We start from the raw sequence: 25,665 nt of genomic DNA on the forward strand, positions 1-25,665 counted from the left end.
CATCTCCTCGCAGGAGGGATTTCTGTTCAGCCAAAAAGAAAGTGGCAAGACGTACGGTCTTGTGCGTCCTGGTCACTGTGATGGTCTCGGGACAGTTCCCAGTTTAATGTGAGCGGGTGACCACTGAACAGGAGATTGGGCAACTCTTTGGCTGCAAAGGAAATACACTCAGGCTGCAGTCCATGGTTTTGCTCTGCGTGCTCAGCAAGTTTTACTGAGCAATGGGACAGACATTAGACATCTATGAGACGGCAGTCCTGCCCCTGGATTGCCACCTTCTGCCTCCCAAGCCGGCAGGCAGAGAAAACCCTGAATGCACTAACACTGCGCAGGCTCATGGAAATTAGGAACCGGGTAATTTTAAATGCTTTCTCAGTGAAAAATGTTCTCAGACTTAGTTAAACATGCCAGATAAAGCCTCTGTTCCTGTAAAACCTGGTGCATGATTATCAGTCAAGGCCAACGTATTTACCCTAAAATTGGGTAATATTGTTTTATGGCTCTTAATAGTTCAAACCGACAATGCACTGCTCTGAACAGACGCTGCCGAGCAGTTTCTCAGCCTTTCATCAGGACTGCGTAGGCGTTGAATTCTGGAGCTAATCACCTTAGCAACGGCTCTAAACATATGTGCAGTGACATCAGCTGATTTCTGAAAGCTGTAAATAGAGGATAATAGCACGAAAAAATTCTGGATTAAAGCCAAGACCTAAAAAACATACTATTAAAACACCGCCTGTAATTCAATGTATGCAAACTTGTTTGCATCCCCGCTCCCCAAAACCTGTGTAATTACACACCTACCAGCACAACTGGTGATTGTCCCACTGCAGGCTACTCTCTGTTTCAGGAATTTCCCAGAAATGAGGATTTAATAGAAATCCTTCTTCAAATTTAATTTTAAAAAACCTGGAGAAAAATCTGTGCATAACCCCCCCACCAGCATGAAGTAAGGCTAAAGGAGACCCACTCCAACCTACAACCCTGTGTTTAAAGCCAATGAGTAATAACCTCAACTTAGGAGAATTATTTGTAAAGAAGAAAATAAACAATGTGCTCATGGGCTTTATCACTGACTCATGCAGGAACTGTGAACAGGAACTGTGGCAAACTCCGCTTCAAGGACATGCTGCCAGGCCCATGCCCTTGGTAAAGAAGAGTTAAAGCAGCATCAGGCATGAACACAGAGGAGGAACCCATTTCTGGAAGGCCGTGCTGGCAAGCAGACAGCATGAAAGGGGCATATTCTGAATTACCTCATGTTTGGTACCTCATTAAGATCTTAAACTGTCCGTTTAGGGAGTCCCTCAATCAGCCATCAGCGTAAGACGCGAGGACAATATACTTTTTGTTTTCCTCATTTCGTTGTGACCCATATTTCTGAGGTCTGTTGTGCAGGATGTGACCCGGCTGGCTAAAGAAACCTTTGCAGTTCCTCCATGTTAAGCTGGCATGCTGGGAGGGAGGGAGAGGAGAGGGGAGAAACGGGCTTAATAGGATTTTCAAATGTCAAAAAATATCTTTAGCAGGCCCATTTACGCAGAGTCTTAGCACTCGCTGAACTTGAAAGCAAAATTTGCTGTGCAAAGAACACAGCTTGCATGCTAAGCGGACCTGAGGAACGCTGCTCCTGCAGCACAAAGCCACCCGTCTCCTTCGCCCTTGCCTCCGGACGATTAAGAGAAGAGAAGCGCAGACTGTCTTCCACATCAAGGCGAGGAAGGTGCTGGGGAGGTTTGGGGTGCCGGGGTGGGCTCGGCACTGGCGCTCACCACGTGCTGTCCCTGTCTGCCACGCAGTCGGCGAGGTCCCTTGGGTGCAGCACGGGCAGTGCTTCAGGCCAGCTCCGCGGATACCGGCCCACGAGGCACCCTGCCCGCAGCACGCTCGCCTGCAAAGGTACCGGCAAATCAAGCTCGTCTTATTTTCTTATTTGTGAAGTGCCCTGCATTAAAAATAAAAAATAATAAGGCTAGGGAAACGGAAAATGCAAACTTGACAGCTGCATCAGAAGAAGGACGCAGCACAGAGCCAGAAGCAAGAAATTCCCCCTCCTTTCTTCTGTATAGGGTTGGGTTGGGTTTTTTTCTCTGTCAATTAGAGTTGCAAGGAAATTCAGTGAATTGAGATCAGCAGTGTTAATCGTTATTACATTTGAATTTAATTAGCATTATTTTTTAACTACAGGTAATTTACAGTGCCTCACCTAAATGTGGAAGTTGGGTAGTGCCTTCTGTTCACTAGAAAACCACGCCAAAGATAATCCTGCTCTTTGCTTTATGCCTTTAATTTCTGTAATCCATGGTTACCAGTTTCAGCGAGACTGCCATGGTTACTCCCCTGCTCCTTTTATCAAAGGCTCCTGTGTGCGTCTCGCTGGAGCGGCAGCACTTCTGCTGAGATGCTAAGAATAGCAAAGCCCCTTTCCCGAGCGCTCGGTAAGGTGAGATGCAGGGGAAGGATGAAGTTTCTGAGAACCACGGGGGGAGAAGGGGACCGTGCAGGCAGGGGTCAGCCAGCCCAGGACCCCGCTGATGGACGTCCCACACAAGGAGGTGCAGCAGCATCTCCTACTTTCTGCCTTTCTTCTGCTTGCACGAGCAGAGGCTTAGGCTAGCAGTCTGCCCTCAGCAGATCTCTAGGATGTCTGTTTGGCATCTTCATTACCAGTTTCATTTTTTTGGAAGTCCCTCTCCGTAGCTTGTATCACAGTCTGCGTACCTCAGAGCTTTCAGAGTCAAATCTTCAGAGAGACGCTAAAATTCTGGACTGCTATTTCAGCATTAGAACCGCCGTCCCCCAGGTACAGCCAGCACATCTGCAGGGGCGGGCTCCTGTCTGGCCACAAAGTGACCTGTCACCATCACCCAAGAAAATCATCAATTCAAACAGCCACGTTGTTATGAAAGAGACATGCTGAACAGTATCTCACACAGGCTGAGCTGGTTTCCCATACAAGCATCACATCTCCGATCAGCCAGCTCTCCAAACTGGAGCTGGCCGAAATCTTAAAAGCATTTTGCATGCTTTTGCTAAGCTGTACATCTGCAAGCGGTAAAGGAGACACTGCTGAGCTGGGGGAAGGTAAGACAGAGTTCTTGGGGTGGGAAGAAGCAAACCCGCCATCGCTGAATCACTGGTCCTGGGACTCAGGACCTCACAGGAGCGATGCACCGGATGGATGGCTGCCTTAGCAGGGACTGACCCACCACAGAGCTGCCAGGTAGTCAGATCACCCTGGAACCCAACCATCTGGCAGGACCAACAGACAGTTTAAAATATTTTATACATTACTGCCCTATAAAAGCTTTCCTATGTCCAGACTGCTTGCAAATCTAAGCCAATTACACCTCAAACCTCTGCAGGGATGTACACGCTCCACAGCTGGAGGCAACAAAGATCACCTTGCCATCTGAAGCCTTTTGCCTGATAACCACAAGGTCCTGTCAGAAGCACGTGCAACACCGAGATGCTGATGCAGCTCAGCACCCCTGGAAAACACCTTCCTTCCCTATGGCCTTGTCCTGCCTCCCACTAGCTCCCACTGCAGGGCAGCTTGGGGGTGCTGCACTCGCTCTTACAGTATCAGTGGGAGGCGGACAAGAGACTGGCTGTCTCACTTCAAGAAGGGCACAAAACCACTGGTGCCAGCATCCTCGCAGGCCTTGCAGCCCGTGGCCTCGTGCCAGAGGAACCCAGGACCCTCCCTGGGAAAAGCAAGCCACCTCACCTCCGAGCAGGAGCTGCGGCTGCTGCCTGCCCCCGGCAGTCCTGCTCCCCTGCAGCAGCACAGCTGCCTGCCCAATTTGGTGACGCACACCTGGACGCTTCTGGAAAGAGCTACAGTTTAAACGTAAGGCAAGCTTGATGTTCAAGGATAGCTAAGAAACATCAGAAAACTGTACAAAGAGCACATACATTCACCCTCTTTTCAAAGACTTATGCCTTTAAAAGCAAATGCTCAAACGCCCTATGGAAACTGGTGCACACGTGCCCGGAGATAAACAACATCATGGGACAGGTAAGCTAGTTACTCATGATTTATCACACCATCTCCCCATCTAATTGCATAGCTAAATGGTCAGTCATTTTAATCCACCATAAGCAGCTTATGCTTTCTTATGTAGCTCTGCGACATTGCTCACTTCCTGATTTGAAAATAATAAACTTTAAGTCTTGCTCTAGAAGGTGTGAAAGTCACCATTTTCACAACAACCCTGCACAGATTTTGAGACTTGTAAGATACACACGTAGGACAGATGTGTCCTGGAAGAGGGTCCCAAACACCTACTTCATACTCAAGTGTTGAGCAAAGCAGAGGATTTTTTGTGAGGGATCACAGAAGAATTTTACATCCAGATGCAAGCCCCTGGTCCTAGTGCTCTATAACGTCAAAACATGGTTTGAATCTTACCTTGAATCATACCCTTAACCAAAATCTGTTTCTTATCTTCTTTCAACAAATTAAGCCGCCTCCTATGATACCACTCCGGCATTTTATTTCTCCTATAAACAAGGCTGGTTGTACTTAAATTACCATGTCCGAGAGCCTGCCTGCCAGCACAGCTCCTGGGAGCACTGTCCGGCCGGCGGCCCTCTTCCTTGCCCAGCTACTGTTTTGCTGCACGACACTGAACACCCCTGTACGTTGTGTTTCGCTGTACTCACTCCTGCAACTAGATCAGTGCCCACCTCAGCAATGCTGGATGTGAACAAGACCCAGCCAAGCCCACCCTCCCACCACACACAGCACCTTCGGCCACACATCGTGTCCCACCGGCTGAAGTTGCATCATCCTTAGCGCCTGCTCCTCAGCATCTTTCACCTTCGTGTCCTGCTGCTGCCAGCCTGCTCTGGTCACACACCACAGGTCCGTGCTCCGCGCTTCTCCATAATCTCACTCGTTTCTTCCCTACTAACAGCTGATTGCTCTCCGGTTTGGTTTCTCCATTTACTCGCCACCAACTTAAAAGGAATGGAGTACCACAATCTGTCCAATTTCTGGACAGTTTTTGATGCTTGCATATTCTAGTGTAGCAGTTATATGATTTTTTTAAAAATCGTATTTTCAAAATCCTTGGAGACCCACACAAATAAGCATAAAAAGCTGCAAGGGTCCACCAAAAAGTGTCCCCACATGCACAGAGACGCCCCTGTCCCTCCCCATCCCCAGAGCCTGGAATAGTCAAAGTGCATTTTAACTTTTCCACACAAATGTGTGGATAAGCAAAGGTTACAGAGCTTATCTAAAGACCTAGGGGAAAGAAATCAGGTTTTGGGTTACATCAAGATTTTTTCACTGCTTAAAAACTACAGCCGTTGAAAGTGAAAGCTCCCACTCTGCGGGACCGAAGAGCTCATGCATGCCGCTCGCACGCCTTCCGCTCCCGGAAACGGCCACAGCCAAGGGGATTTTTCTGACTTGCAACACCAGAGAACTTTACCCCCTGAAACCACCCATGAACTCAGGCCAATGACCCCAAGTCGAGCTTCAAAATCATTCCAGATACCGAGCCAGATCAAAAGTCACTAGCTGGAACCGGCTGCCTTTGATACCCTAAACCCCTCTTACCAATATTTGGCGAGATGGTGGGGCTAAACTCCTCCTGTGAGAAATTTTTTTTAGCTTGATACAAAATTTATTTTACCATATGTAAAATTCATTTGTGTAGTTGCACACCCTAGTAGGCTTGAATGGGGCGAAGGAGTATTTCAACTCCCAGTGCAATTTATTATTTAAAAGCAGTAAAATTACATTGCTGATAGGAGAGCCCAGGCTGAGAGCAGCGGTGATGTAATGGGTAATGCAGCTCCGCTCGCTGTATGAACCGCGCTGTACATTAGCGTGCTGGCGAGGGTGGTTGCTCCTATCAATTATTTATAGTCTTCTGGCGCGCAGCCTGGAGAGGGTCACGTCGCTGAAAGCTAACTTTATCTGCATTGTTCCCAGCCTCCTGCCCAGCTGTCACTCTGCTCGCTAATTTAATACACCCAGAGCAGTGTAAAAGGATGCAGGGCTGTTGGTTGGGTTTGTCCCTCCCCAAGCTGGAACAAGAAGGTGGGCTCTCACTGCGAGCTGCTGGGGTCTCAATAATCTTTGTTAAGGTGCTGACTTGGCTTTTGAAAATCTGTGTTTGAGACTCCCCCGGTCACTGGGATGACCGAAACACGGAGCGTTTTAGGGCAAGTGGGCTCCAGGGGGGTGAAAGGTGGGACGTCAGTGGTGCGACAGGGTTCTCCATCTCTGTTACCATGCCACACGAAGGGCAGGCTGCATTGCATATTTTCCTAAGTATTACAGCAAAAGCTATTCAATAATGTATGTAAATATGAGGGGGGAAGGAGAAAGCGCACTTCAGCTCTCCAGAAAAAAAACAAAAGAAAATAAAAAAAATTAAATTAAAAAAAAGAAAAAGGAAAAATCTCTCGTAGGTTTTTGTTTCAGCTACAAACTCAAAGCGCACAGCTACGGTCTGATTCACCTGTATTTCACCACCAAGGAAGGGATGGCATCCCGTCATACTGGCCCACCAGGCAGAAAAGCTGCTCTCAAGGCTTTGCCCCTACAACTCACCCAACACACCTCTTCCACTATTCTCCCGCTAAGTTAAATCTACCATGACCACTTTTCAAACCTTTGAAATGCACTTTTAAACATGCTGTTCATTTGGCCCAAAATCTGTATTGAGGTGATTCAATTTTTAACTTCAGCTACTTCAGGGTCACCTGCAAGAGATCCTTCTCTAGGAAATCGCTCTGGCAAAAATCAAGTACAGGAAGATGAGCTGCGGCTTTAGCAGCTCCTGTGCGTGGTCCCATCCCGCTGACCAACGGGATTCACATAACCCATATACTGCATCAAATATCCATCCTATGCCTCAAACTAAAGTCAATTCCATCTTAAATGATAAGGCTTTTTTCAAGTCTTGCAAAGCCAGGAAAACCACCTGAATTTTCCTGTGATTAGGACTGGCTGTCTTTATTTCAAGCAACAAGAAGTGCCCAGGTTTGGTTTAGACATACAAAACAATTCTGATGATCACGCCTGAAAACAACACACGTCAATTTCATGAAAAACACAACATTTGCACAAAAAGGAAGTTGTTGAAAAAGAAAACACGGGCCCAGAGGAAGCAGGTTCGTTGTTCTGAGGCACAAACGGGCCCAGAAGAGGCTCCTGCTGCGGCACCGCCGGGCCTGGCACCATCCGGCACGGCAGGCACAGCACCTCTGGTGGCACCCAGAGGTCCAGGAACAGAGCAGGGGAAATTCCCTCAAATTCGGCGCAGACACCCGGCACAGCCACAGAGGCTCAGGTAAGGCAAAGGCAACAGCCAAACCCTTTCACATCAGCACGATTCAGGCAAATGTGAAATAGAAATCCATAATTAACCTTCAACCAGTGAAAACTAGCAATGAGTGCTTTCTGCAACTTTTCTGCACTATGAAGATCAGGAGAATTCTGCCCAAGACTCCAAAATGCGGGACCAGGGCAGCCACAGGAGCAGGGAGCTAGTTCCCATCCTAGAGCTGGCACCACCGCGGGAAACCAAGTTTTGTCCAGGAGCCGAGCCCGGAGGGTGCACACCATGGTGCTGCTGCCACCGCACCAGCATCTTCGGGGCTTTTACATCCTCTCCGAATCCAGGATTATTTCCATGGCAACTATCTGGAGAACTTATTAAGTAAAAAAACCAAGAACAGTTTGAACACACAGAACCTACATTCCTAACGTACTAACTGACTAAATTAGCAGCACTAAGATTTTTAGTAATCAAAATAGATCATGTTCTAGCAACTCAATCTTCTCTTTGCCACAGCTAAAAAGAAAAATCTGATAGTAGTATCAATGCGGGAGGAGAAGGAATTATAGGTTTTCTAAGACCACAGCCCTCTATCAAGCCAAGTCTTATCCCATTCAAGTGGTTCAAGAGACATTATCTTAGTATCTGACAGTTCAAGTACTGTCAAATAAGGCTGAGTTTCCAAGAGATGATAAACTCTGTTGCAAGGCACCTACTACAGAATCAAAAAGATGACTATCACTTGACACAAAGCAGTTACCTAGTACAAAAATTCATTGAATCGCCTCAAAAAAAGGCATAATTTGCAACCCTGCCCTTCCAAGCTTTGTGTAGCACTGGGTATTGCTTGCCTGGCCACCGCCTGCCCAAAGCAGGGCTCGCACAAACACCGTCCCGCGTGTGCTGGCTAATTCGGCAGACTCAACAGCCTGCTCATGCCTGATCCCGACCAGACCTGTAGTGCCGAGCGACCCAACAGTGCCAGTGTGGAAAGCTGCTGGAGCTGGCTGCATTCTTGTGCTCATTTAGAACTTAATCATCTTCCTCACTTCACTCAAGCACTGGTTTAAACAGGAGAGGAAAAAACAGTGGTCCTTTATCATATTTAGCTTGAAAGATTCGTGAGTTTGGAATATTTGCTCTGAGAAAGGACAATTCACTTATTAAAGCTATTTTCAAATAAGTTAGAAATTAGCAAAACCTGTTACTGCAACTCAAAAGGATTCATCTTTCTCGATTCGATTATTCTGTAACCGAATTCCTGTTTCCTTTCAGGATCAGACTGCAAAACAGCAGAGGAGGCGCAACAGAACACTCAAGAACGGTCATAAACAAAGTAATGTGTTTCTGCCTCCAGCAAGGAGCATGCTCCCAGCTACACACATTGACTGGAAGAAGGCAAGGGGGGACAGGAACACGCCAAGCATCAGACTCACACAGCATCAGTGAGGACGCAGGACCTAGAGGTGGGGTTTGAGCAGCCTGTCTGGGAGCAGAGACGCGTGCAAGCCAACCAGCATCCTCCACTACCAAACTTGCAGGAATTCAGCGTCTACCTCAGTACCGACGCAAGGTTCGCCATTGCAGCAGCAACTACAGTTCCTCCTAAGCACAAGGATGAATAAATTACCAAAGTTTTGGCAGCACTCAAAAACAAATGCTGCCCGAGAATTTCACAACAGGAATTCAGAGCAAGGAGTAAATCTCAACAGGAATGATTCTGAAAGTGCTTTAAAAAAAAAGCGGTTAAATGAACTGTTGGCTCGGTCACTAAGTCCAGCCAGGGAGATTATATGCATTATTGATTTACCTTAGAACAACTTGGGAACTCATTTCCAATGGTTTCTAATGGAACCTGGATTTTCTCAGTCCTAATCTGCCTCGTGAGGTTGAGCCTCCTGCAAGGAAATACAATACCACACCATTAAAATGGCAGCTGTCAGATGTACAACAGCCCCATTCATTTAATGAAGACAGTGCAACGGTGATAGGGATTTTTAAAGGCTACTCCAAAAGGCTTCTTTGCAATTAAATAGAGTGGTGAGAACATCATGGTGAGAATGGCCTTGTGAGTGCCCACAGATAATGGGGCAGACCTGCAAGTCTGGGGATTTACAGAAACCAAAGGGAGGTTATGAAAAGTTTATTTTTGTAATATCAGCTTGCACACACTATCTATAGTCCTTTGAGAAGCAATGCTGATTAGTGGTTTGAGCAGAGAAGTGGCAGTTTTGAACCTCAGCTCCATTGCCTACTCAGCCACAAACGTACAAACATTTGGGCAAGTCAGTTTTTCAACAGCCACAGCTGTAAGATGCGCAGAGTAATGCTTTGGTTTCTATTCTTAGCAAAGCACGGGACAGAGACAGCATAGCATATGTACAGCCAGTAAACAATTCTTCCGTATAATAATCAAAGCCATTTTAAAGCAATAAACTCCCATCTGAACAGATTAAGATCTTTATGAGGGTACACCAGCATCAGCCCCCATTTGCAGACACGACACGCTCAGAGCGCCTGAGAAAAGGAAGCCGGTTTGTGGCAATCTCGGCACAGACACGGGCCATCTCATAAACAACCAGGCACCGTAGCCTTCCTCCCCATCCCAGACTACGCCGTGGGACTCGCGGCGTGCTGCATCAGGCCATGTCCCGAGCACCAAGCCCACCCATCTCTGGAGCACGACAGCCCCCCTATCTCTGCAGTGCAATGCCAGCAACGCACCCCAATCCCAAAAACCACGTGCTGGGTGGTAAGGGATGGAAGCAGGGAGCCAGGGAGTCCTCGCTCCCCCCCCGAAAGCCAGGGAATGGGATTTTGACCAAGACGGCACACCATCAACCCTTAACCTCTGCTTCAGCAGCAAAAGCTTCCCCACTGAGGGAAATGTTTTTTCCTCAACAAAATGCACTGTAGCAGGCTCAGCCTTCTGAAACACTGGTCTGTTTTTTTAGCAGATTAAAAGAGTATTATTCCTTTATATACCTAAAGCTAAAAGGAAAACATTGTTCTCAACCCTTACAGAAAAAGATTCCTTTAATACAAAACCAAGAAGGGAATATTGTAGCCTGAAAGGAGGCTTCCAGAAAGGTGTGAGCATAGAAAACAGAAGCTCATAGCAGGAAGGAAATTGTAACATTAGCTACAGACTTTGAACACACACGCAGATCTGCATCACCGAACACGAACAGTGAGCAAAATATTCAGTGCCAAAGAACAAAAAACAACATTTGATCCTCAGCTATTTTCAAAATTCATCTGCAAACGCATCTTGCCTTAAGACAAATGAAAACCAAGGTACGATGGATATATGGCAATTAACTGCAACCATTATTTTTATTATTTGTAGTGTCTTGCGAGAAAACAAGCGCTGCCCTTAGCTCTGAGACATCCTGTGGAAGCAGCCGGCCGCTTGCAAAAAATCACTGAGCATTATATTCTGCCCCTTTCTCTGGTTTAATGTCTTACCCCGCAGCTTCAGAAGCTCCTGGCTCTGTCCTTCCCCCTCCCTTCCCGTCCTCCTCCAGCTCCGTCCCTCCAGCCAGCGTTTCTACCTCCCTCCCCTCCTGGCAGCGGTGCCAGTAGCGTGCCAGATGTCAGCCTGACCCCGCAGCCGCCGTTTCGGGTCAGCTATCAGGGTTACGGTGGATGGGGAGCGGTGAGCTCCGGTGGTGCTTCCCACATCACCAGGCAGAGATGGGACGGCTCCACTGCGCTGGAGAGAGGGTCTGGGAACTGCTGGCAAATTTAGTTCCAGGCTTTTTTTTTTTCCCCCTGCTAATGAACTGCCAGCAGCAGAGCCGGCAGGAAGTTTGAAAGACCGTTCACACACGCCGCAATGAAAGCCTTAGGCACCAAGAGCTGGGTAAGGTGACCCTTGACTATGTTAAGCATCAGTCATTTGTAGAAGTGTCACTTGCTGCACGAGGGGAATGGATGACCTGAATGTCTCCTGCAAGAATAATTGCACATTGAAGGCAAGGGCTAAAGTTTCTAGAGAAGGGATGCTGCTGTTTGCTGGGAGGGCATTGCCACAGCACTCCAAGGACCACCATTCGAAAGATGTGGGGCTGCTGCAAGGAGGTAGCAGAGACAGCCATCAAAGAACTTGATATATATTTAAAATGAAACCAGACCTGTATTCTTGACCAAACTAAGCTCCTTGAAGGATGTGCCCCCGATGAAGGAATAGCTCCAAGGCAATGGTATGCAGTTTGCTGGAAGGAAAGGGGAAAGCTTCAATCCTGACATAAGCCAGGGCTCGGATTCCTCTATCGTAACGAGGCTGCACCACAGATAAGGCTGCGTCAACTTTTCCATTTGAGCACTCTCCCCTCTAAGGTTTACAGTCAGAGCGAAAACGTTTTGGCCAGGTAGAAACTTAACATACAGGCTCCCAAAGCAGGGAGCTGCCCATGTATATAAAACATTACAATGTCACACACCCAGACTTGGTTTCCCTCCACTGGGAAAGGAAAAATCTCATCTTCCTCCCCATGAAATTCTTCACATTCCTCCGCAGCAGATAAGCCTTACCCTTCCAACAGGCTGCTCACCTACAGTCGAGAGCCATACAAAGCGCCCCATAACATCAAACAACCTGAGGTACCGATACACAAATAGGTTAAACATTAACTTAGGAGCTAAGAGGAGGGCATGCGACCGCAGCGCTCCAATCCTGACCCAGTGCCGACAGCCTGGCTCTGGCACGGCTCCTGCCCAACGCCACTGGCCATGCCCCAACCTCTCCTGCAAGCAGGAGGTGCTGGCACCCACCTTTTTAGAGAGGAAGGGAGATTTTTGACAACAAGGGTGTTTCTCATCTATAGAGTCCATCTGCCCGCAGGAAGGGGGACAAGGAAAACAAGGGGGTAAGCTGGCTCCTGGGCCCCCCATCACTGTGCCCAAAAGCGGGGTGCCCGCAGGTAGGACGCTGCTTTCCCCATACATGCCGCAGGCTCCTCCAGACACATTTTCCTGGTTTTGCGTTATGGCAGAGTGAGAGAGGCAGAAAACCCAGAGAGCAGGCTGCCAGCTTACACCCGTTTGGCGTCTTATTTTTGCGTGTGTAGAACTATGAAGATGCTCCATTTCTAAGGAAAGTGCCGGAGGAGCCCGACTCCCCCACGGTGCCCCAGGCCAGGGGCCGCAGGCACCGGTTCCCATTCCTGCTCCTGCTCCGCAGGCGGGTGCAGGACCCAGCACCCAGCCCCATATGCCGGGGAAGTTTTGGGGCCTGTTGACGTGCGTGGGGGATGGGGAGGTATTTCGGTACCAGTGAGCAGCACAGCCCTCCCTCCCCCTCCCCCCGCATGCTTCACTGCAGTTATCCCTGAAGACAGAAAAATTTGTGCTTGTTTTTCTGCTGCTGCTGAGCAGCTACGAAATGTCTCCCACCACAGAGAGCCTGAATAAATCCCGGCTCCTGAAGCAGCATCTGAAATCAGCTTCTCTCCAATCTCCATCAAAATTTCAAGCCTTTAATTTACTGAGGCTCGAGTGAAAGCAACATTTGTGTTTGTTTACCAGCCACAGAGGAGCTCTGAGCACTCGCAGTTTATCACATTTACCCAACAGATATATTCTGGGGAGCTTCTTGGATTGGCCGTGACTTATCACAAATCACTGGTCACAAACTTTTCCTCCCTGTCCCCACGAGAACTCAGGGACCCATCCCTGCATGGCTGGGCAAGCTGCCCGCACACACGGTGCTTCCAGCAGCCTTTCGGGAGCACTTGAAACAAGCCTGGGTTTCTCTGCTTCCAAGTTCAAATTAAAAAACAAAAAAACAAAAAAACAAAAAAAAAAAAAAACAACCAAAAAAAAACCCAAACCACAACCAAAAACATCAAGGAGGAAAACAGCCTGATTTTATCCTTCTTCCTCTGTTAAATCTTGGAGTGCTGGACCAAGTCACAGCAGTTTTTGCCCAGGGAAGCAGCCTCACAGGCTCTGTGGAGGGGTGGAGGCCATGTGGGATCTGGAAAACTTTCCCCTGTTACCTTCAGTGAATTTAAGATTTGCTGCTGTATGTCAGTGAAGCAACTTTGTTCTTTCTGGAGGGAACGGACAGATTGCAAGAGAAAACTATATCCCAATTGCTGCCAAATTCCACAGATTTAGTTATTAGTAGGCAATTAGGAACCATTATTAACACTTCCTACTACGTTAAGCTCCATTTGCACCGCATCTCTGCGCCAGCCTGGACGTTTCCGACGGAGCAGCACTCCAGCTCCAACGCGCACGTGGCATCACGTACCAAAAACTGTGTCTTCCTGCTTGCTGCCTCCTGGGCCCCTTCTCCACAGATGTATTTAATGCAGTTGTCTTACAAAATAAAATCGCAAGTAAAAATACAGAGATTAAAAAATGAGATGGGGGGGAGGTAAATAAAAGCACGGCTGCACAAAGGGAAAACAATTTCGCTCTTGTTTTTTAACTCAAAATCAACATCTGAGCTATTCAGGAAACTGGTGCACTGCCCTCCAACCAACTTCAATTAGGGAATTCAAAAGCAGTCAGACAAAAGAATGCCTGGGAGTTACTGCACCGCACAGAGATATTTTTAGCAAGAGCTGGAAGGCTGTTTGTGGGACACTGCTTTACTTCTATTGCATTTCAGTGTTCGTATTTACATTTGCAGGACAGCAAGACTTACTAGGTCAGAGGGAAAAGGAGAGGAGAAGCAATGTGAACGATGCAAATCATTTTGCTTTCTGGTACTCTTGGAAGGTATTTCAGCAAAAGCTGACGGAGACCAGAGCGAAACAGAACAAGATTTGCCTCCATCTGCTTCGAAAATCATCTTTCAGCAGAATTCTCAAGTCTCTCCTTTTAAAAGGGTGATGTAAACTCGCAAACACGGCCCCTAGAAAGGTCCATACCCCCCACGTGCCCCGGCACAGAGCAAGGCTGCCTTTGCCCACAGCAAAGCTGCAGCCGAATCCGTCCGGTGACCTCTCCCCACCCCCTGGTCACCAGATGGGATTCACAAACGGCACGGCGGTGACGCCAACGCCGGGGCGGGCTATCGGTATTGTCGCACGAAGGCACCCATCCCAAACCCACAGCCACAAACGCCGTTCAGCTCTTCAGTCCGGAGCGCAGAAGTGCACGACCAAGCCCCCAACAAGCTGCTTCTGTTTTTCAGAAGCCATTTCCTAAAAATGACGATCTGCAGCCGCCCTCCCCTCCACGGGCTCGCCAGCGCCACCGGGAAGGTGCCCGCAGAGAGCTGGGAGGTGAAGCCCAAAGCCCTGACCCTGGCCTTGAGCACGGCGGTGGCGGCACAGGGCCGGTTTTGGGGAGGTGGCGGGCACCCCGCCACCCGCGCTATCGGCATCGCTCCTCCAGCGCAGCCCCCTCTTCCGCTCCCTCCCACCACTGCGGCAGCGCAGATGGCAGCAGTGTGACCTCGCTGTTCCTGCCTCCTTGTTTTGATCCTGCAGTCTTGATTGTTCAGGCTAATCCCACACTCCCAGCCTTGGCTGCCAGCCAGGACTGTTATTAATGGCACAAAAGCTTCTCATTCCAGCTACTTCTACATCCGCTAACGCTGTTGTTCCCTTCTCTCACTCCCCCTCTCACCACATTACAAACTGGAGCTGGAATATATTTTACCAGGGAAAAAAAATAAACCCTCTCTGATCATCCTTGCACACCAAAGGCTCCACCAGAACCGTACAGGAAAGGCTCATCAGCTCCAGCAATAATTACCGATGCTGAAGCAGTAAGACCACCCTGCTCATCCAGAGATCGGCTCCAAAGCGATAAACAGCACACGGATGTGGGGAGTTTCCAGCAATCCCGGTAAGGAAACCCAGGATCCCAGGCAGTAGTATGCACGGCTGCCCGCAGGGCCCGAGGGGAAGGGCTCTGCCATCCAGGACAGGATAAATACCAATGCTGACTGGAGGGGCCAAGAACCCGAGGATGGGCAGCACCGCGTTCGCAGGGGCCCAGCATCCATCTGCTCTTCAGGTGGCACGGGGGCCTCGGCTGCCTTGCTGGGGAACTGCCTGCTTTCCTGCCCCTGCTCTATGCAACAAATACTAGATCCAAATAACTCTAAAGCTCTCATTAAAGCACACACTGAAAGAAGGCTTCAAACTATTTGCAGTTTCACCCCTCAGGCACCGGTCTTTTATGGCAGGTCTTCTCTCCCTCTTCGAGGAACCCAAAGTCCCCTCGTGCAGGGCTTAAGAGCCGTATTCAGGTACGTCCTCTCCGCCTGGTTGAATGCTTTGCACCGACAGCCCACCACAGTGACTGCTCAGCTATACACCATCCTCCCTCTTCTTCAAAACACTCTCCCCAGTGAGAGGTTCGCAGGGCTGAAGCCGTGTGGCCGGGTCCATCGGTTGGCCTCACCAACCGGGGGCTGTCGGCACAATACTGGGGTGCAGGTCCCACGTCAGCTCGAGCTGCTCGAACCCAGGGCTGGTTTGGGATGGGAAGGGACGAGGATATTCATCAGGGCCTTCTGATCTACCAGAGACCGGCCAGCCATGCCCACCACGCACAAACCCCTCGGCAGCTGCTGGGACACAAATCGCAGCGACTGCGGCTGCAACTGCTCACACAAAAAGTTTGGTCATGAGTCAGCCAAGGAGAGCAGGTCCTCAGCACCGTGCTCGCCACACTGAGGGCCACCGAGCTGAAGGTTAAGGAGGTTTAGAGTTGCTTTAAACCACAAACCCAGCAAGAGGTATGTGTCTGTGGGAGCAACCCCACCTTCCCATGCTGCAGAGCAGCCAGCGTCGCAGGTGCTGGGCATGTGCTGTGCAGGGAGCATCACATTAGTGTGGTGTCTGAAGAAACCTGCCCACTTTTGAGCCCAAGCTGTCGTCCTGGTGAGATGATTCACCATTCTGCCCTCGCTACTTGTCGAAATGCATGAAAGGAGAAAAGCAGCTACGGGAACATTTCTTCTGATTAGGAAGGTCAGTACATCTTTAATAAAGGGCTCTTTAAAGATAATCTCATTTCAGTATTTACACATGTTAAAGAGGTTACAGAGATCAAGACATAACGAAGTCAAGAAGGAGAGGGCAATAAAAGCGTGGCTGTGATATTACAGTGAGTGGTATTCTCTGGCCGGTTGGTTTGGACTACAGGAGGGCTAAAGCAGCAGGGCACAGACCCCAGCAGAGGAGGAGATTCAGGCACCATGAATAACTGGCTGGTGCTCACTCACAAAAAATCAGTAGCAGATTTCTGAATGCAACCAGTATCTCCAGCTTCTCTTGTCCTTACATATAGCACATCACCCCGTCCCGATGGCGAGCCCCCCGACATCTGCCCAGTCCTCCCGGGGCACACCGCTGGCACGCTCAGTCTGACAGGCTTGTGCAAGCACTTGTGCTCTCCCCGCGAGTGAATGCATGCCACCTCCCACCCCATCCGACACAAACATCTTTAAACGCTGCAGCAGCTTCTACTATAGGCAGAGCCCTTGTTTACCAGCACACAGGCCCAATTTAAACTCCTGAAGTCATCTCCAGCCTTTCGCTATAGCAACCCCAGCGAATCTTCCCACTGTAATATGTGCAGAGCAGCTTTGCATCAGAGCTATACATTGGCTGAGGTTAAATCTGACATCAGTAAAAAATATCGGCCAGCAGCTCCCAGTGTCAGCAGTACAGTTTCATAAAAACTCTGCTCTGAAGCAGAGCTCCAGCATGGCTCTTCATGTGCCACAGATTAACCCCGAGGAATTAAAAATTCTCCTGAAATGCTACACTCCCACTCCTCGGGGTATTTGAGGAAACCTGTTCTCATTCTCCTCTGCTCTACGTGCACTGGGTTTCTGTAACATGCACAATACGCTGTTGGCTTTACGACAATTCAGTGCAATGGTTTGGGGATGGGGAGATGCACGCCAGGTCTGTGTCCAATGAATGACATCACTGGGAAGAGAAAGTTTATGTCAAGTTTGGAATTATTCCTCTACTGTGCTACAGAAAATTTTGGTACCTGTTCAAAGTTACTGTGCTTTGTTGCAGAGGGTGAAGAGGCTAAAAATAATCTTTATTTAAAACTACTGAACAGTCGCAAGAACAAGCAGAACAAAAGGAAAAATATTTTCTGAAGGAAATATTACTTCTAGATCTCAAACAGCACTTGAAGTCCCCCTCCAATAACTTTCAACTGAGGTTGCACCGAACCAGCAGGAAGCTGGGAAACCAGCACAGATTACCAGATCACTGGGAGGGGGAAGCAAAGGTATCCGGAACTGCAGGTATTTAGCACAGCTGCAACAGTAATAGGTAAGCTGGAGCATCCTTGTGAAGCAACTCGTTTTTAAGAAGTAGTTAGTGGAGCAGGCAGGAGAGTCGCAGACTTAAGTGAAGAAAGAACAGCAAAAATATGAAAATAGTTGAAATTAATAAGATTCATTGTTTTCAAAGCCAAAAAGACTTCCAGCAGTCATCTCAGCAAACAGGCCAACAGCCAACAGAACTTCCCTTGAGGTAATTCTCCTTGCATTTTCTACAGATACAGACCAACTACAGCAGATACTTTAAAACCCAGACAGTATTTAAAGGAAAGTCTAATACCCTAACATTTAAGGGATACAAAGTCTTCTACAGCCACAAACTAAGCTGTTCTCATACTAGCAACCCTCCTAATAAACCTGGTGCTTTATTTTTCAATTTAATTTCTTTAGCTTCAACTTCCAGCAGGCAGGGACTCTTCCTCTATTTTTAAAAAATATCCCGGAACAAAGCAAGTGGGATGGGTGTCAGGCAAGGTCGGCCCGAAACCTGAGGGCAGCAGATGTTTAGAAGGCGAATATACTCCCCAGCACCCTGCCCAGGCTCTGGCAGTCAATAACGGACGGGTTTCCAACCCACCAGATGCTCTCAACTTTCTCCTTGCTAAGCTAAATAGCTTGTGTTTCCAACTCCTAACGCATGAAATGAGTCTTCTGAGTCCCATTCAAGGAACCAGCCTCTTCTTTTCTTTTTTAAGTGAATACTATGTTAATCTCATTAGCTATGCTATTGCAAAGCCAGTCTGCGAGTTGGTCCCACCTACTACCCAAATAATCTTCAGCGGCTCCCATAACACAGGGAACACTCTAACCCCAGGGGTACTAGGGAACAAGAAATATTACTGCTTTTAGGATAAACCTAACATTATGGTGCCAGGCCAACAAAACCAGCAGTAGCCCAGGGACCCAGAGCATCCCTTCTATCATACCTGAACACTATGGAACATCGTTTCCAGGCGATCAGTACCTGTCACTGGCCTTACCCAGCCCTTGGCACGGGTTGCTGGTCCTCCCTGGTTCCAGCACACCCACACCTCAAAAATTTCCCCACGCCACACCTACACGTACTTGCCAACATACACCACAGCCTCCAGCCATCGCCAGCCCCACACGAGTCTCCCCTACACGCGAGTAGCAGCAAATAACAGCCGATGGCCACTTTTGCTGAGCTCTCCTGTTCCTGTAAAATCATAGGGCTCAACTAACAAAATACTGAGGGTCTCGAGTGTGCTTGGACATCATTTGGAAACCACTGCCTTGATGCTTGCTTGTAACATGACTAGTATATGGGACATCTTCTGGTGAGAACCCAAACCAGAAATGCCAACCAGTGCGGTCTTTAGTTCAGCCCCATCTTACGTTCAGCTACAACAGAGAAGAACAGAAACACATTCTGTGACCCCAAACAAGTTCACGTGGGAAAACATTGTGTTTAAAATGCAAAGAGTCACATGATGGCAACACACCTACACAAAATACTCAGGCCTGCAACTGGGGAAACAATTTAATCACCAGTTTCTGCTTCCCCAAGGAAGCCAAGGCACCACCTGTGTCCAAAGCACTGGGTCACCTCACCTCTTCTCCAACACTTTAGACCTGGCATGGGAGGCTCTGGAAATGAAGAGAAGCTGTGGCAGCTGCCCTGGAGAACGGCAGTACCAGTAATGCACCAGGGACATGGGGACAAGGTGGGGTGAGGATGGGAAGGTGACAAAGCCCCCTCCGAGGGCAGGGGCACCCATATCTATGCACACACAGCCTCTTCAGAAGAGAGGCAGCGGCATCAGGGAGGTCCACAATGGCCAGGAGGGATGCTCCAGTGGGGCCATGCTTCCAGCAACAGTTTTCTGGTAGGTGTGAGGAGCCTCACGGAGAAGGTCTCCCCACCACAAGGGGCAGCCAGGGTCCCCCAGGAGGAAGCACTTTCACCGATGTCCCCAGCGGGTCCATGGACAGGGCACGGATGTGCAAGCAGAAACCAGGGCCAGTACTACACACGTCTGCAGGCAGGGCGGCGAGAGGGGAAGGGGGGCCGTTCACTGACCATTCCAGATCTCGTTTTAAAAAATCACCCTCGTCCAGATCACTGACATTAATTCTTGTGAGCTTATTTGGTAGTTTAGAATTCACAAAACAAACCAGGCGAGAACAAGCGAGATTCCCGCTTCCTGATACGTACGATCAAAGGGCACAAACACAGCAGAGGGGAAATCTGCATGCTGCCCTTCACAACGAGGCAGCAGCACTGACCAGATGGGTCTTTAAATGGGATTAAGAGGAAGACGGCTCTACTACATCCAGCCCTTTCCTCTAGGGCTGGAAACTCGCCCTCCTTACAACCGCAACAGGGAACTAGCCTTGTGCTTTTACCCTCTTTGTTCTTCCAAGCCACTTCCTCCCTCGTGTTTACCTTACAGACCTGCCATCTCCCTCTGGCTCTTAATTCCTCCTTCTTTGGAAAGTCTTTGAGATGCACATTATACAAGATACACAAAAATAAATTGTTTTTAATCCTCCAGATTCTACTGCTCCCAAACAAGGATCTTAAAGAGCTTTACAAACAATGGATTAAGCCTTAAGACTCCCTGTGAGGTAAGAAAGTGCCTCTCACAGAAGCAGAGGAAGGTGAGCGAGGCTGAAGGCTGTACAACACGACTTTATCATCACTGCAGAAGTGACCTGTTTCTATACACACAAACACAAGCGAGTCTATCACTGATCCATCATCAGTCTAGCGACACCTTTGCCATTTCGCTCCAGACTCAGAAGCAGCTTCGAAAACACCATACATCTTTCAAATGCCAAACGCTTTCTTTCCCACCTTGAAGTACCAGAAGTGCTACTCAAAATGCTCAGCCCAAGACAAACCACCCCAAGGATGGCAGCACCGCTGGGTCCTGAAGCTGCAGGCGCAAGGCTTCTCTTGGAATACTATTAAGATCTCATGACAACTAGGTTTCATTCGCAGGCGCACAGGAAGCTTTCTCGGCGTGTATTTCGAGCAGCTCACCGGATGCAATCCGGCAGAGAAAGGCACCTTCTTGGTTTGCTCCTCAACGTTAAAATGACTTTGGGTCACATGCTCTGTAGCCTCAGACTGCAACCGATATTGACATGACATCACGTATTCTTAGTGCATCCTGGGCTGTAAAGCCCTTATACTTCTTCCCAAATATATTTTGCATACATCTTGTAAACAAGCTTTACATCCTTTTGATCAGCGCTCTGCACGGAGCCCAGGGAGGGGGAGGAGACTTCCTGTTCCACTATTGCAATCGCTCTCAGCAACGTGCTGTGCTCAGCTCTTGCCGCCCCGTGAGCAATGATGAAATTTTCTATTTTGGTGGCTTTTTCTTCATATATCTGTAGCAAGCGGGCTGCGCTCTAGTCCAGCATTGCTGTTGATCCGAATGTATTTTTTTAATACATTTTAAAGTGGCAGAGCAATTTGTTGCAGCATCTCCCTTTCTTGCCAAGATGGCCAACTAAGAACCTTGCTCTCTAGCCAAACATTTTCACACTACCTGGCTTCTCAGTTTCCTTGCCAGTTGTCTGAAAGCAGACATTTTTGCAAAAGAACTTGTTTACAGCAAAAATAGACTCCTGTATGCAGTAAAGCAAACGGTCGTGTTTTCTTGCTATTGCTTATCTGCTGAAGATAAATCCGGTTTCTGCTTGCCCACAGGCAATCAGCCAAATGCTCACCAGCTGATACCTCCCTGTACCTCGTGGAGACTTCACGTGTCTGAACCCTCGCTTCTCCTATGACCGACCGCTTCCGAGAGGTACAGCCATACCACGCCGCCAACGTGAGCGCTGATACAAAAATACCCCGTCCTGGTTCCAGTGACACGACACCAGTTGAAGCTGTGGAAGGCTGCTATCTTCCTCCATTTGGAAAGAGCAAACACCCACAAACTCCAGCGGCCACTGGAAGCCTAAGTACTGTATAAATAGTTAAATGCAATCGCTTGTGCTCTCTTGTGACTCCAGCTCACCACTTCCATGCCCTCCCTTTGCCAGCTCATGAGGAGCTTATAAAATCAGCATGCTGTAGGCAGCCTAGCTGCAACACAGGAATGTTATGTAGTCGGTTACTAATACAGTGCTTTGCATATTGTGTTTCAAACACTACATGCTTCTACATGTTCAATGTCAACAAGGGGAAAAAATTGTCAGACCAAAATGAAGTCTTCCTAATATGAGTTATTAGCTATACAGCAGGCTACCAGGTGCACTGCAAAGACCCCGCAGGGATACTCCTGCATTCGTTTCAACCCTTCCCTTTTGAGAACAATCTCAGTTCCTTTTCTAATTATTTTCCTCTAGCTGAGATCAGTGTGCTTCCCAGCTCTGCCCATCGCAGTCCAGCACGGGCTCCTACACGATCCGCAACCGGGACAGGTATCGTTTGGACAGAAATGCCTTACGTTTGTCCATGAGACAAACAGCGAGGACCTGGCAGATTTAGGATACTAAGCAGGGAGGAAAAATAAACACAGCATAGATTCTTCTGGGTTAAACCACTTCCAAATTCAAGGGAAAGCAATTTTTTTTCAACAAATAGAACATCTTACATGAAACTGTGGGTGTGCTACTCTTACAGATGCTCTATGTGAACCAAAATTTGCTGAAATCATTACAGAAACATTCCACCATCTCCCAAAATAAGCATCTTTGTGTATCTTTGCCTGGCTAAATTATGAAAAAAACCTGCATAGTGGAGCACAGTTTCCATTTCCTCGCACACTCCTACCAGGGCTGTGCTTACAAGTAAACGCACGGACCTCTTCTCAAAGAAATCAGTGTTTGCTGTTCCTTATAAATTTGCAGAATTTTGGCTCGTTTCCATTTCACCCACTTTTGAATACGACGCTCCCCACCCCCACACAACTGTTCCTTTCTGAGGGATGACAGGCTATCCAAAAAAATAACAGGAGCGCTTGAGCTCCTCGTTCCCTCCCTGGATAGCATTGCTCCGGCGACAAAGGAGCACTGGGAATTTCGGACCAACCTGTTGCGGGAAGCACCTCACCTTAGTTCAGGGTACCAATTTCTCCTGACCTCCGACAATGACATTTTTCCAGCAGTCCCCTCACCCTAGATTTTCTATATAATCATTTGGGGCACATTGTAGTTCTTTATCGCTTTCCTATCAAAAATTAGACCTCAAATCCCTTACGAAAGGCACCACAGTTACTAGAAGGATCGCCCCGCAACCTTGCTCTGTTTTTCCGTCACTGCTGATGTGGTACACAAAGAATGAGATTTTTCAATTTGTTTTGTCCGTGAGCCAAAAATTCCTTTTAATGGACTGAATATGGTGCCTGTGCTAGTCTCTCACCGCTCCAGCTCAACTCTCCCTTACAACAGTCACTGCCTACAACGTGGAGTTGGCCTCCTTTTGCAGGAAAATAAGGCCAAACCAGCTTGAAAGCATGTTTGGAATCTGGAGATTAATTCCATGTAAACTAATGCATTCAAACCTCTTTGTACAGCTTCAGAAAGAGCTGTCTGATCCCGGCGAGAAGTAGGGCAGTGCATACCCATGCCGTACGATGGGGAGGCAGGCAGAGCTGCCTCCATTTTGAAACTCTTCACTAAAGCTCGCAACCATTAATAAAGAAGCATCCTGCCCCGGCGAGCCGGCCACGCCGCCGCTCGGCCACCTGCCCGCATCGTGGACCGTCGCACCCGCTGCCAACTGCTCACAGGCAGGGAGGACAGGGCAAGGGGGAGCGTGCTCAAAAGGCCTGCGGAAAAAACAAAGAGGTGCTGGAGCCGGCGGGAGGGCAGGGCGACGGGTCAGGAGGCGGGAGGGCTCCCACGGGAGCCTCTGCCCGGGACCCGGAGCTTTTGTTCGGCAGAAAATGCCGGGATCAACAAAGCCCCACGAGGCTGTGGAGCTGTGACGCAGGGCACGCTGCTCCTGGGGGTGAGCCCACCGCGGGCAGCAGGACCCTGTCCCCCATCCTGCGCTGCCCGCTCCTGCCTGCCGCTGCCTGTGCTGCAGCACTCCTCTCGCCAAGGGCTCCCCGCTTCTCTCCACCATCTCTCTCTCTCTCTGGGAGATAAATTATTCAGAATGAAACCATTTTAAACTCTGTTGGGATGCTGAGCAAAGCTAAGATGGGTGGTGCTGCAGAGGAAGCTGTCAGGGACATGACCAGAAAGCAGGTCTTCCTCACACAGAAGGTTACCAGTGCGATTACAGCCGATGCCACCTCGAACCCAATGCCACGAAACACTCTGAAATAACCGATCACAAAGTTCTGGGGGTGCCCTGTCACACCCAGAGACACAACATCAACCTGAGGGCAAGGCCCAGGGACTTGCCATGCCAAGTCCATTCATAGGAGCCTCCCACAAAGCCACCCCATCAGCGATGTTGGAGCACTACCTGCCCTTGTTGCTGTATTTAATTCCTGCTGGCATGATAGAAAGCAGCAGAAATAAGGACTGCTGAGCGGACTATGGTTTGCATGGTGACCTTCACATGCCAGGGAAGCAACAGGGCGGCCTCACAGCCGTCACACATCCAGATGTGCTTCATGGACACTCTCACAGACCCACCTCTGCAGCTGTGCTCTCCAGTGGGGACAGGAGATGAAAGCAGGGATGGCACATGGGAGTCTGCTGCCAAATTCCTCCTGGGTGACCGGGCACACCTAGGCTCCCAATGCTGTGGGCTGCTGCCACAGTTGAGTGGGGGGAGATGGCTTCCATCGGAAAAACACAGGGCTGAGGCTGTGGTGGTGTCCCAAAGCCAACATCCCCCTATGCTGCTGGGAGGACTGGGCCACCCTGCAAAAAGAACTGGGCAGCACAGCAGCGCTGTGGAGGACAGCCACCCTCCCACAGCGGGATGGGTCCCCAGAGAGGTCCCTCGACCACCTGTTGGGACTCGAGACCCACCACTGAGCTCTTCTCCCCAAGGACTACCCAAGCAGGACCCTCTGCGACGGGCTGTCTGAAACGCAGCATGTGGCCAGCAGCCGTTTGCAGCATGTATGCTCCTTAGACATGAGCACTGGTGAGGTACTTGACACGGGGCCTCACCGTACAGATGTATTCAGGTCAAAAAGGAGAACATCAACAAAAAGGTAGTTCAGAGAAGAGCGGGGTTTTGTGTTGTTTTGTTTTTAAATGAGGAGACAAAATAATTAAATGGCCTAGAAACTATTCTACATTAAAAGTCACTATAGCACTAAAAATCTAGCTCTGACAGTTATGGGTGAAGCCCTTTAAAAGTTACCATGGTAGTTGATGCAGCTATTCGCCCACTCGTTCTTCAATAATGCTGGATTATTTTTTTTAATGCGATTCAACCACAAACAAGAAAATGTTGCTGAAGCAAGAAGTACTTTCTCACACCATAAAAAACCCTCCATCCTTTATCTCTGCCACAAGTGCACAGCTAAGGACGAGACAGCAGGTAACAGGGAGCCAAACCAAACACGCAACACTGAACTTCGCTCTCTCCCTCTCCAGGGAGAGAGGAAATTTAAGAAGCAGATTCAGGATTTCAGCATCCATTTCACTTTCCCTCCCCCCTCCTGAACTATCGCTCCCTGGGCCCCAAACGGCTATTCAGATGCTATGTCAGCTGAACGCTACGTTCGCTTCCTCTCTCAAACACCAGCTCAGCAAGCCTTGCAACACGCTAGATGTCAGACGAGAAAGCCAAGTATTTTTGGAATACATCTTTCCTCCTTTTAATTAAGCGCCCAGGTAGAGAGCAGCTCGCACAGAAGCATTCACTCTGCAAAGCCGCATCCAGCAAGGCTGACAGAGGCAAGTCGGAGCAAGACGAGACCCAAACAAAGGAAAGCAAACACAGGCTGTAAGGGAGGAGCAGGATACAACTGCATTGACCTGCCCAGCTATTATTTTCGCAATCAAACCCAGGCCTAGAAACTCCTACGGCCAAAGGGAAGGCTTCACCCGCCTGAGAACGCCTCCCAGCAGCCTCCCCAGCAGCACGGTCCTCGCCTCGCGTGCAGATGGAAAATGAAAACCTCTCAAACCCCAGCTCAGATAACTGGTGGAGGCTGAGAAGTCGCGTCCCCATCTGCCAGATAAACC

At 48.9% G+C, this 25,665-nt stretch overlaps 1 protein-coding gene across 5 annotated transcripts in view; it reads right to left on the reverse strand.

Annotated features, from left to right (window-relative positions):
- Positions 1 to 25,665, reverse strand: part of ANKRD11 (ankyrin repeat domain containing 11) — a 159,981-nt gene that overhangs the window by 64,955 nt on the left and 69,361 nt on the right. The window contains exon 3 of one of the 5 annotated variants that reach the window (XM_049806427.1): positions 9,115 to 9,202. The exons of the other annotated variants lie outside the window; for them this stretch is intronic. The gene's annotated coding sequence lies outside the window, so the exon portion shown is untranslated. The remainder of the gene's footprint in view (positions 1 to 9,114; positions 9,203 to 25,665) is intronic. 5 annotated transcript variants of the gene reach the window in all.

Source organism: Accipiter gentilis, chromosome 7 (assembly GCF_929443795.1).
Source record: "Accipiter gentilis chromosome 7, bAccGen1.1, whole genome shotgun sequence".
Lineage (NCBI taxonomy): Eukaryota > Metazoa > Chordata > Aves > Accipitriformes > Accipitridae > Astur > Astur gentilis.